Raw genomic sequence first — 12,332 nt, 5'->3', positions numbered from 1 at the left:
CGTGGTGCCTTTACTGTGCACCTTTACTAATGTCTTTACTGTGAACATTTCAATCCGCTTAGTTTTGAATATTTATATGGAATTTTACCACTAAAGGGAAATTTTAGTAGCTGAGCATAAAAAGAAGAGGAGCATAACGCATCTGAAGGTCATAAACGATATTAATTTAGGAACATAAACATTACTGTATGTACATAAACTGTACTGTGTATGGCTGGTCTTGATAGTTTAAAGAAAAAATACACACCAGTCTTCCATTTCTCCCTAAACATTTTAAGCATGAAAGTTTTATGAAACAGTACCCAAATATGTGATTGCTGTATAGAATGAATTTTAATTTTTAAAAATTATTTAACATGAAAATTAAGCTGTTTACATCTTCCGCCTGAGAACAGTCACCCGTTGCTACCCAACGCAGAAACACAGCCACTAACTAGCAAAGAGAGGACATTAGCTAGCCAATATGATAAAGAAATAAATGATTATTTTATTTCTTTTGCACATTTATTTGAACATTTCCATCGATTGTACAAGCACTTGGAAACTGTCCAATCCCTAGTTCATCAAGCATTTACCGGTCTGGTGCCGGTCTGTGTCTTCTAGGATATAATGCCAGCGAACTCTTGTTTTTATGTCCACTATAACTACGCTGGGCAAACGTTCCGAGGTCAAATTCTTCCAGCACGGGGGTACCTTTAAAGCGGAGACGACGGCACCGAAATTTTTTGGCGCGCCTTCTCTTTAAAGCCCTGGCCAAATATGAAGACAGTACGTACAGTTATAATTCAAACGGAATTAAAAACTACACATCCGAGTTACCATGGTGGTGCTTGTGATCATTGCGTTTAACCAACGAAACAGGGCGAAAAATCAGTCACATGACTTTGGGGCAGAGTTTCGAAAGCTTAACCTATCAGCAACAAAGCGAAATTTACACGATAGGCTACCTCAATCTGTCAGTTACACGACTGTGTATGTCGCTTAAGCCACTCCTATTTGGCATTTTAGTTATGGAGGCGAGAAGACGCCCCCCCTCTCCCCCCTCTGGGTGTCTGATTTGCCGCCATCTTTAACTGTTCGGTGTCTAAATCGGAGTAGCTACCAGTACGAAATAAAGTTAATCCTAGCTACAAAACATATATTTTTGTGGTAAGAGGGCGCAAAACATCAGTATTTACTGCTATTAATTACTGTACGATTTATAGTTGAAATCTGAGCCTAGATATAAAGTTAGATATAAAGTTAAAATCTCGACAAAGCAATGTAGGAAATACAGAGAAAATAAATCCTTTCTGACATCTAAAATCAGTTTCGATCGAGGTCTCTAAAACGAACAAGAAAAAGAGGATTTTCGGAGGGCAATTACGCTGTGTTTATATAGAATAACTGATTTATGAGCAATCTAATTTCTTGTTCGTTTAAAACAGTGAAATGTCAGCTGCAAAAGATCGCACCAGAAACAGCACTCTCTCTGCCTGTCATAGACGTTCAGGAAAGGCTGAATGAAGTCATGTCAAGTACAATAATTCGGTGATCAATAATAACAGTTGTAGGACAGTATATAAGGAGGATAAGGATTTTGAAGTTGACTCGAAATCTGATAGGTAACCAGTGCAAGGACTTGAAAACAGGTGTAATGCATCCCTGATAGGATTCTTGCCGTCATATTCTGAACATATTGAAGATTGCTCAGTGTGGATTTAATTTCCCCAGTGAACAGGATGTGCATTTATTAATTCTAGAAAAAAAGCCTTTCTTGATTTCTCTAGTTCCCTTTAAAATAAACTATTATTCCACAATGCAGAGTATTACATGGCCAGTATTTACACATGATATTTGTGATTTAAAGAAATTAACACAAGCAGCTTTTGGAGATTTAAGTGTTGGCTGAGTTATTGCAGGATAAAAGACTAGAGATGTTGGCAAGAAGAAGATAATTTGGGGAAAGCTGAGGAATACACTTATAACAAGAACACTTCCTAATGGGGTTAGGCATACTTTTGATGAAGATGATGAAGTTAACAGACTATATGTTTACATAGATACTGAAATAAGGATTGTATTTTAGATTATGTGTAGTTGCTGGCATTGAACTGTGTGTTGGATGTACATGAATTGAAGGAATGGGCAAACATAGCTGATGCGGATCCACAGAGCCAGCATATTAAGATGTTTATAATTAGAGGCAATTTGTTTAAATAACTAGGTATGGATACTGATGTGCAAGAGAGGTGGAAAGGTGGAAAGGTTTCCTTAAGCCAGCACTATAAAATATTTTATTCTCAGTGAGATGCTGCCATTTCATCGTGGGTTTCTAACACTGTGTATAGTTCCATCCACACAGTGCCTTTACTTCCATCCATTTCTAATCTCTTTATCCAGTACAGAGGATTTGGAGCCTATCCCAGTAAGCAAAGGACACAAGGCAGAATACACCCTGGACATAGCGCCAGTCCATCACAGGACAGACAGACACAAACACACACACGCCAGGGCCAGTTTTCCCATAAACCAATTAACTTACCAGTATGTTTTGGAGTGCGAGAGGGAGTCATATCACACATATGGAGAAAAACCATCTAACCCAGAGAGAACATGTAAACCCCTCACACACAGGATGGCAGGAATTGAACCTAGGACCCCAGTGCTGTGTTGTAACAGAAGAAATAAGGTTCTTGATCCTGAGATGAAGTAAAACAGATGAGTTTATTGCATGCAAGGAACAATAAAGCCGAAGTCTTGTTTCCCGCAAGAAACAACAAAACCAAAGTATTGTTCAACGTACTGTTACAAACTTTTGGGTTATATAGTGTTTTCTTCTCCGTTTCTGACGTCACTCGGTCTGATGGTAAAGTGGGGGGTTCATGGTATTTGGCCAGTTTACGATGTTCTGGGCAAATGGTCAGTTTAACATTACACCCAGGGGGGTTCCTAGCTTGCATCTGCAATCCTTATCAGTTAACCCCCTTTCCTGCCATAAACCCCAGCTTGTGACTTAGAAGTCTAAACCCCCTACAGAAAGGATTAAATTCAAACCCCCGTCTTCACATCTTTCTTCATTCCCCCCTTATAAAATATGGCATACGTCAGTGTAGCCTATTTTTATACATACAATGTCAGGGCAGATCTTTCCTTTCTTGGCGAACAGGTATGTATTGCCATGTCATTGTACGTTCCACGGTTATAGCAAGATGTGATACATGTTTTTGTGAATGTGATGATTACAATTATACATATAAACAATACTACTCCTACAGATACACACTATAAAAAGGTTCCACCCCAGGCCCCAAACACAGACTTTACCCAAGACCCAATTCCCCAATTTTCAGTATAATAGTCCTGATATTTCTGTCCCTCATTGTAAATGTGTTGGGCCAGATCTGAGACGTGCTCAGAATTATCAGGAATATATGTGCAGCATTCAGTGTCAATTACTGCACAAGTTCCTCCTTGGGCCGCCAGTACATAATCTAAAGCTAGTCGGTTCTGCATGGCCACTGTTCTGAGGGCTACCATCTCATCATTAACAGCCTTCAGACTAGATGAGGTAGAATTTGCTAATTCTTCTAAAGTCGAGGCCATTTGAATTAACTCTCGACTCAGAAAGTTCATGCCGGCTTGTGGAAATATTATACCTAAATAATATTCCCAATCAGCCAATTTTCTTTGTGGTCTGTGGTTAGGTCCGAAGGGGCTGTGGATTTGAACACGGATATGAGGAACCACATATCCTAAATAACATGAGCCAGACCACTGGGCTGGCAACCATGGGTAGGCTCATTTTCCACAAATGAAAGATGTTCCGTTTGGCGCTCCCCATGCCTCTGAAAACAAGAAGCTTATACTGAATTGTGGGGTGTGCCGATCCCATCCTGGAATTTGGAAGGTAGAGGTGGATATATTTGCAGCGATGGTAAGGTTGCAACGACTCCATCCAACCAAGTGCAGACCAATTAGTGTGCTGAAAACATATGTTTCCCTCACGTTCCTTATTGAGAGTCAGGTATGGTGGTGTATGGCTTCTGTTATATTTAGGAGCGTAAGAGCCTGTGAAACTCGTGGGCTCTAAGCCTCGCTCCTGTAGATATTGTAATGTTGTGCAGGTTAAAGTCGTGTTATGGCAACCCCCCATAGTTTGTCATATTAAAATCTCCTAAATTATCCCTCCAAATGATCATGCCTATGACTTCCTCGAGACGCCAAGGAATGGCTCCCATAGGAAGTCCTCCCTGTACATATTTGGGTAATGTGGCACACACCCAGCAGGCACTTTGGTTGGTTTTCTTAGCTGTCAGATAGGAGAGGCCTAAAAAGGAATTAATTCCATGTTCTCCTTTGTGGGAGAGATGATCATTAATTCCTGCGGAACATAGTCCTACAGCAACAATTATTCTTATAAACAGAAATGATTTCTTTCTGAGTCTGTAAATGGGGATGAGGCTCGTCGGCAGTGTGGCGCGTGGATCCAGCGATCTTTTCCTTCCACTCGAACCGCAGACTCGGTTGTCAACAGGATCTGGTAGGGTCCGTCCCACCTGGGCTGGAGAACCTGTGAAGGAAATTTCCTGATCCACACCCACTCTCCTGGGATGAGGTTGTGCCCTCCTTCAGGTGGTGGTCCCCACGCCTCCAGGACCTGCTCGCGGGCTCCTTGGGTGGCCTCTGTCAGCAACTTGCAATAATACAAAGGAATGGTTGATCCATCTGAGGAAACCCCAGTCTCAGCACCTGTAAGAGAACTTGTTTCAAATTATTAAAGGCGGCTTTTGCTGCGGGAACCAAGGCAATCTTGTCCTTGTACTGCACTCCCCCCTTAAGCAGATCTGTTAAGAGTTGTGCTCACCCTGTAAAAAACATTGCACCCAGGCCCTGTTAAAATTTCACAATGCTAGACACAAAAGGGCCTTATCATAACTGCTTCTATTAGACACTCTAAAGCTGAAGCAACTCAGACTTGTGGGTTTCCTCATCAGGGGAAGCACTCAGAATACCATCAACATACTGAGTGATCACAGCCAGTTGAAGCTACGTGATACCCTGTTCTGCATAGTCATTCTTTGTAATGCATAATATTCCAACCCAATAGATCTGGAATAAAACCACCCATTAAAATCTGGTACTCGGCAAGTAAAACTTGCTGTCCCAATACTCCTGTGGCCTCCTGCCATCTTCCCCTATACATTGCTCTATAGTACACTGTTGAACAGAGGAGTGAAACAAGCAGGACAGTAGTGCTCCAGTATCCCCTAACAGAGAAACCAACACTCCATTAACAGTACATTTTTATCCACTGGACTGGGACAGACTTAGGGAGGCTACAAGGGATTTACAGGATCTAATCGTTAGGTAAACAGATTTTCTCACAAGACGTTATTCTCCCCAGTCTCGATTCTAAACCTACAGCGTTTCAGCATGTCTGGTTTCGAGACATTCGAATAAAACCAAATTGTTTCCACTATTGCAACTAATTGTATAAATTACAATTTATAATAATTTATAATAATACAAAAACTGTTTAACTACTTTTACGTCCACCTGTACTGTACTTATACGTTTCAGACGCTCTTATATTTTCCAATCTCCTTAAGTTGATTTTCGTCAAGTCTCTTTAGTTACGTCTCTAGCCAGTCCCGCTGGCTAAACACACTCACACCGTCATTTAGTATACCAAAACTCACAGTTACACACATACATGCCGGCACACAAATTCATAAAACACACATACACATCGAGAATATATTTTTCTCTTCGTAATACAATGTGCTGTATTCTTGTTTTACTTCTACATGAATCCTTTTAATTCCTGAAGCGCACTCCAGGTTCGCTGCATTTCTAATTTCGGGTGCGGTACTTTAGCCCACCGGTCAATATCTTACGGTTTTGGATTTGATCGTATGGGGGAAATCAGGGAAGGTAGGTGCGATTGCAGACCCCCTCGACGGGGTGCGAGACAGTGTTAGAGTGGCGCTGTCATCAACGGCGCCAGCCCCTGCTACATCAAGTCCTTTCCCACTTCGAGTGAGAGTACAGATCTGCGGGCGCCCTCCCTCTAACAGGGGAGACCCTGATCCGTCTTTATCACACTCATACCAAGTGTTATCCCAATCAGACCCCCCTTCTCCATATGGCCACTGAGGGAATTGATCCCAATTATTTTCGTTTCCTGCCTGTTTGTTCCCCTGTGGGAGAGCAGGATATAACTTAGTCGCTGGCTGCAGCACATTAACCAGTGCAGCGTGACCAGAAGTTAATTCCTTCTTTAGTTTCTCATTCTCCTGTACTGCCTCTTTTAGCTTTTTTTTTCTATACTCTTTCGTAGCGAGTAAAGTATATTTTCTTCCGGGTTTTTATTTTCCCCGTAAACACACTTTTAAGTCACATCCCAATTTCTTTCTTTTTCGTCATGTATCTGCCACTACTGGTGCCGGCCGTGCACCAGGGTGGGAGCTACATGCTTGTGCTTTTGCCAATCAATACTCATATGCTTTCTTTACAGGCGTCTTCGCCCCAAATTCCCTCTGACAAACTCAGCTTTTTCCATATTTTTCTCCTTCTTTTCCGTCAACTTACACTTTTCCGATATTTAAACGGACCCTTCCACCACTTTCTCAAACCATCAGTTAGCGCACATGTTCGGTCTCTTTAAGATTTACTTTAAGTCGTGTGTGAGGTAACAGCTCATTCAGTAGGGGGATGCTTTCACTTGAAAAACCTGTGCATTCCTGCACTCATTCAGCCAAGGGCGTCTGTTACCTCCGGATCTAAATACCTCTCAGAGACTTTAGAGAGGATTTACACCGCACTGTTCACAGGTAAGAAACGAGACCTCGAAAACCCCCTTTCTTGATCAGTAATTCACCATCCCCAGAACGCCAGCATCGCTGCTTTTGCCCCGGGGTGGACTTACGCACTGAGCTCAATCAGGGCGATTCTCGGGTCTCAACATCCTTTAAATCCTGCTACTTAATGCTTTGCTCTTTTATTATGAGGTGTGTTTATGTTAGTGTCGTGCGTGTGTATATGTATTTCACAAACAAGGAAAACACCAAAAACATACATGCATATATCTCTTCTACTCCTGTTTCCTTTAAAACAAAAAAACCCACGCCACGCCAGAAACCACGCCACTCCAATCTGTGCACGATCAAGGCGTAGCTAATCTCAGGACCCCGGGCGTAATTAAAGCCCACACCAATCCTGGATTATACGTGCATTTAATGCACCACTCAGCTCCAGAACCCCGGGCGCAATTAAGGCCCACACCGATCCCGAGCCACAGAACTCCGGGTGCAATTAAGACCCACACCAGTCCTGAACTACGTGCATTTAATGCACCACTTGCTCTACAACCCCGGGCGCAATTAAGGCCCACACCGATTCTGAGCCTCAGAACTCCGGGTGCAATTAAGACCCAAACCAGTTCTGACCTTCAGAACTCCGGGTGCAATTAAGACCCACACCAGTCCTGAACTTCACGGTAAGGGTCCAAAACCCGTTCAAAACTCCACGCGCAATTAAGGCATACACCAGCTTCGAACGCCTGTACACAATACCGCGGAACCCCTGCCAGACCAAATTCTGGGCTTACAGCAACCAACCCATTACATACACCGGTGCCTTCCCCGGGCCAGAGGAATTCAGAAACTCACGTTTACTCCGTCATCTCGGGCGATTCTCGCAGGGAGCAGAGATTTCCCAATCGGTCAGAGAGAGTCAGGACTTTTAAATAAAAGAGGAGTCCTTACCTCTTAGTTATGTGCGCGCTGACCATCTCTCCTGCCGATGGGAAGTTCTGCGCCTTCTGGAGCATCCGCCGACTATGCCAAATTTGTTGTAACAGAAGAAATAAGGTTCTTGATCCTGAGATGAAGTAAAACAGATGAGTTTATTGCATGCAAGGAACAATAAAGCCGAAGTCTTGTTTCCCGCAAGAAACAACAAAACCGAAGCATTCTTCAACGTACTGTTACAAACTTTTGGGTTATATAGTGTTTTCTTCTCCGTTTCTGACGTCACTCGGTCTGATGGTAAAGAGGGGGGTTCATGGTATTTGGCCAGTTTACGATGTTCTGGGCAAATGGTCAGTTTAACATTACACCCAGGGGGGTTCCTAGCTTGCATCTGCAATCCTTATCAGTTAACCCCCTTTCCTGCCATAAACCCCAGCTTGTGACTTAGAAGTCTAAACCCCCTACAGAAAGGATTAAATTCAAACCCCCGTCTTCACATCTTTCTTCAGCTGCAAGATAGCAATGCTAACCACTTCGCCACCATTATAAATGGATGGATATTGAAGTGGAAATCTAATAAGTAAATTGATTCTTAAAAATGTAGAGAGCTTTGAAAAAAATATATTGGTGCTTTTAGATAATATATTTCAAGGATGTAACTGCTGTGCTACAGTGCGTGCAGAATTTTAGAAAACAGTTCGTCAACAAAGTACACTGTTTAGGTTAGTTTAGAAGACAATGTACCAAAACAATATATGCTGTCTGGGTCATTAGAATTAGCTGAAAGTAACCGATAAGCTTTGAATAACAAATCTAGTTTTTCTTCTCTCGCTCTATGATGTAATCTGTTTTCTCTTAGAGAAAGGGGAAGTTTTAGAAGGGACCAAGTGCTGAACTTTTTTACAGCGCAACGTCTTATAAAAACCCTGTACTGCTTGTAACAAATTGAGTCTCTGGTTGCACTTTGCGAAGTGGCAGCAGGGCTCCCAATATTGCAATATTGAAATAAAGACCTTACTCAGGTGAGAACTCTCTTTTGTGGCTTCCTTGATAGTTATATTTCCATGACAATATCTTAGTTATCTTTCTAGTTCACAGGTTTGCATGCATGATTTAATTTTGAAAGCCACTGAGACATCAGGTACTACTGTTGTATTTATGAAAAAGAAACAAAACAAAAAACATACTAACAACTGTGCCATCCTACTCCTTAGTTAATACATTTTATTATTCATAAACAGTTAACATTGTTAGCAAAATATTTTGAATTATATTTAACCCTATTTTTTCTTTAGTTTTGTATTTAACTTATTATATGATAGTCAGACTTAATGTATATTTGAACAATGAAAATATATTTTTACAAGATGCGGGGGAAAGTGCAACATCTTATTACAGTGCTAAATTTAATATTATTGATTGCTAATAGTTTATGCTAACACCTAACTTTCTTAATTAGATGTATTTAAAACAGTGAACTAAGTGTAACATACTATTCAGAAATACAATCGAAAATAGTTTTGTGGTGTTTGTATGGATGAAACGTTTCTAAAATGTATAACGTAACAAAATTAAAGACGATTAAAATCTGTAATCTTTCCACTTGTAATGTCATTAGACAGAACAACACGTTTCTGGTTTGTTTTAATTAGTATTAGTTAGTAGTTAGTAGTTTTAATTTAATTAGTATTGCAATTCGCACTGATTCCCTTGCGAAGATATGGACTTAAGAATATTCGTGCCTGGTCAAAAAATGGCATTAAGCACTTAAAATTAATATGGTTAATAATAGTAAACTGTAACATGCTGTAACAAGATCGGTTAAACTGCGAAGAAAATGCTTTCAGAGAAAATGTTTCAGGTGTGAAGAACATAGATCTCCAATGCAATTTCAACCAAACCTGTTCCCACACACCCTGCCCCCACTACCATTAGAATATACACAAAGCACTGAAATCTTTCGAGCTAATGATCAGGTGACCCGAGAGAGAGCGAGAGAAACACCAAGGGGTGCGGAACCAGGGAACTATTTACATGGAAAACGGGCGATCTCCCCAGACTGTCCGCCCGTTTCACTGTTACCTGGATACCTCTTTATTTAGAACTCACTAACACTGATTTTTAGTTTAGAAGGATTCAAGTAGGGTTTTAGATGAAAGGCAGCGACCTTAATCAAGCCCAAATCATAATTGAACCCATTCAGAGCCTACATTACATTTTAGCGTTTCATTCTGAGCAGAAGACCCTCACACCTGAAGAAGGCTTGCGTTTTCTCTCTTCTCTTTTAAGCATGTGTACAATGTGTAATACAATTAGAATGTGTAATTACAATGCGAATCGTATGAGGGTGGGGGGGAGGTGTCTTTCGCTGGAAATCTCGCCTGCTTCTACTTTACGAGCACAACCCCCTCTCTGCCGGAGTGCTGGCTGTGACGAATTAAACCGGTTTCACAGGTTTCAATCACAGACCATGTGACATGGGAGTCAGGAAACTAACACACAGCGCCACCGGATTTGATAACACTATAAAAACGCTATAAAATAATGTGACTAGGCACAGAACAAGTTTACAGCACAGTACAATAATAAATGCTGACCATGACTTTAGAAGCATAAATTGGCTTACACTCAATTTAAACACAAGCTGTCTTTAGCCCTCTAAGCTGGTTCATACACAAATGTAGAGATCCAGGCTCAGAACACACAGCTTCATTAGCGAATACATATGCAGGACAACTAGAGAAGACGTTTTACAGAGGATGGATTTTTAGAAACATCCCATCAGTGACATCACTGAAGTCAACTCCTAGGTACTGTAACTGTCGTGTGGATAGTTTCACAAGAATCAGACAAAGGTTTAAGCATCGCTTGTTCTAGATAAAACTGCAAAAAAAACAACAACAACCCATAATGTACTTCTTTGCAGCTCTGTTTGCCCAAATCATATATTCACAACGTGAAATCTAGAAAATAATATTACGTAACCAAAATCCGCAATATGGAAACAGAACCTGTGTAATTGTTGATAGATGATGTACTCGTAACATTTTTTCAAGACGAACTACAACATTTAAAAAATGACTTGTATGTACTTGATATCTCTAATCAATCCACGGGTCCCAGCACAAAACGAAACTAAAACGCATACCGTTTCGCGCTTCTTATTAGTTGCTCAAAAGTAATTTGACCGTATGAAATGCATAATATAAACCTAGAAACATATACGTGAGCAGTACTTAAGCACTGTAGTATCGGTGTTAAGACATACCTCTCAAATACTGTAAATCAAGTTAAAAATATCTCAAGACCGATTCTGGTCATAATGAAACCATGTTTCGTGTATGTTTTCTTTAAAGTACCGAGACCAGCCATATACTGTATGTTTATGTTCCAAAATTAATATCGTTTATGGCTTCACACGCGTTGCAGTATGCTCCTATTCTTTTTATGCTCAGCTACTAAGATTTCCCTTCAGTGGTAAAATCAGATATGAATATTCAATACTTAAACGGGCACAGTTAAGACATTAAATATACATATACATACTGTATACAGTACAGTTTTCATACGGTAATATGTTTATGTTCCTAAATCAATCTCTTTTATGAGCATGTGAAAGGCATGGTGAATCGATTCTCAAAAATTACTGTACTTTGCATGATTGGAAACAAATGCGTGATTGCGAAATGCTGTGGTGTTACTTTTACAAAGACGGTCAATGAAAAAAAGAATGTTGACCAGGGCAATACTTTGAGTTTACACTTACAGCTTGTCCAAGGTCATTCATTATTAATACTATTAGTAATATCTTCGTTAAAGACTTTGATGGCCACAGCTCAAACATGAGAGGTTGAGCTTTATTAGCTCCACCTTGCGGAAATTCCGGATACTATTATTTTGCTTGTCGTATTATAGGAGAATTTACGGTAACTCGCGGTATTTACCGGTAGCTTGCGGTAGACTGCGTACAGCGTACCGCAAAATAATGCGGTATCGCCCGCGCATTTTGAATGGCTGCATCTGTAGGCTGCCAAAAGTCTCCGAAACCAAATTTTGATAGCAGAAAATTCTCACTCGTCCAGAAGTTCCCTTGGGACCCAACATCCAGCACAGAGTGGTAAAAAAGCGTCTTTTTTGTAGACCCTTGCAGCGTGCATTGGTGGTTCAGTGGTAGAATTCTCGCCTGCCACGCGGGAGGCCCGGGTTCGATTCCTGGCCAATGCAGTGGCTTTTGCAGCGAGCGGCTCCATCATTTGCATCCCCTTTCAACTCGCAACTGAAAACCCACTGAAGCTTAGAAGCTGTGAGCCAGGTCAGTACCCGGATGAGGATGACCTACAGGGAAAAGCAAAGCTTACAGCTGGAAACGGTGTTAATGGAGCCAGCGGTGGGACGCTCACCCTGAGGTCTGTGCGGGTCCCAATGCCCCAGTATAGTGACGGAGACGCTGTGTGGTAAAAAGGCGCTGTCTTTTGGATGAGATGTAAAACCGAGGTCATAGCTCTCTGTGGTCATTAAAAGTGACCACCAAAACCTTTGACAAAAGCTCTTGGTAATTGATGGTCTTCAATAATGCTTCTCCTTTAGGTACATTTGAAA

General features: G+C 41.2%; 1 non-coding gene across 1 annotated transcript; it reads left to right on the top strand.

Annotated features, from left to right (window-relative positions):
- The first annotated feature begins 11,886 nt into the window (after positions 1-11,886).
- On the top strand, positions 11,887-11,957 carry trnag-gcc (transfer RNA glycine (anticodon GCC)). Its single transcript has one exon. It is a non-coding gene; the product is annotated as a tRNA-Gly (tRNA).
- The last annotated feature ends 375 nt before the right edge of the window (positions 11,958-12,332 follow it).

This window comes from Atractosteus spatula, unplaced genomic scaffold (genome assembly GCF_055471065.1).
Source record: "Atractosteus spatula isolate fAtrSpa1 unplaced genomic scaffold, fAtrSpa1.hap1 Scaffold_4, whole genome shotgun sequence".
Classification (NCBI taxonomy): Eukaryota; Metazoa; Chordata; class Actinopteri; order Semionotiformes; family Lepisosteidae; genus Atractosteus; species Atractosteus spatula.
The sequence above is the reverse complement of the archived record's forward strand: the minus strand, read 5'-3'. Positions and strand labels throughout refer to the sequence as shown.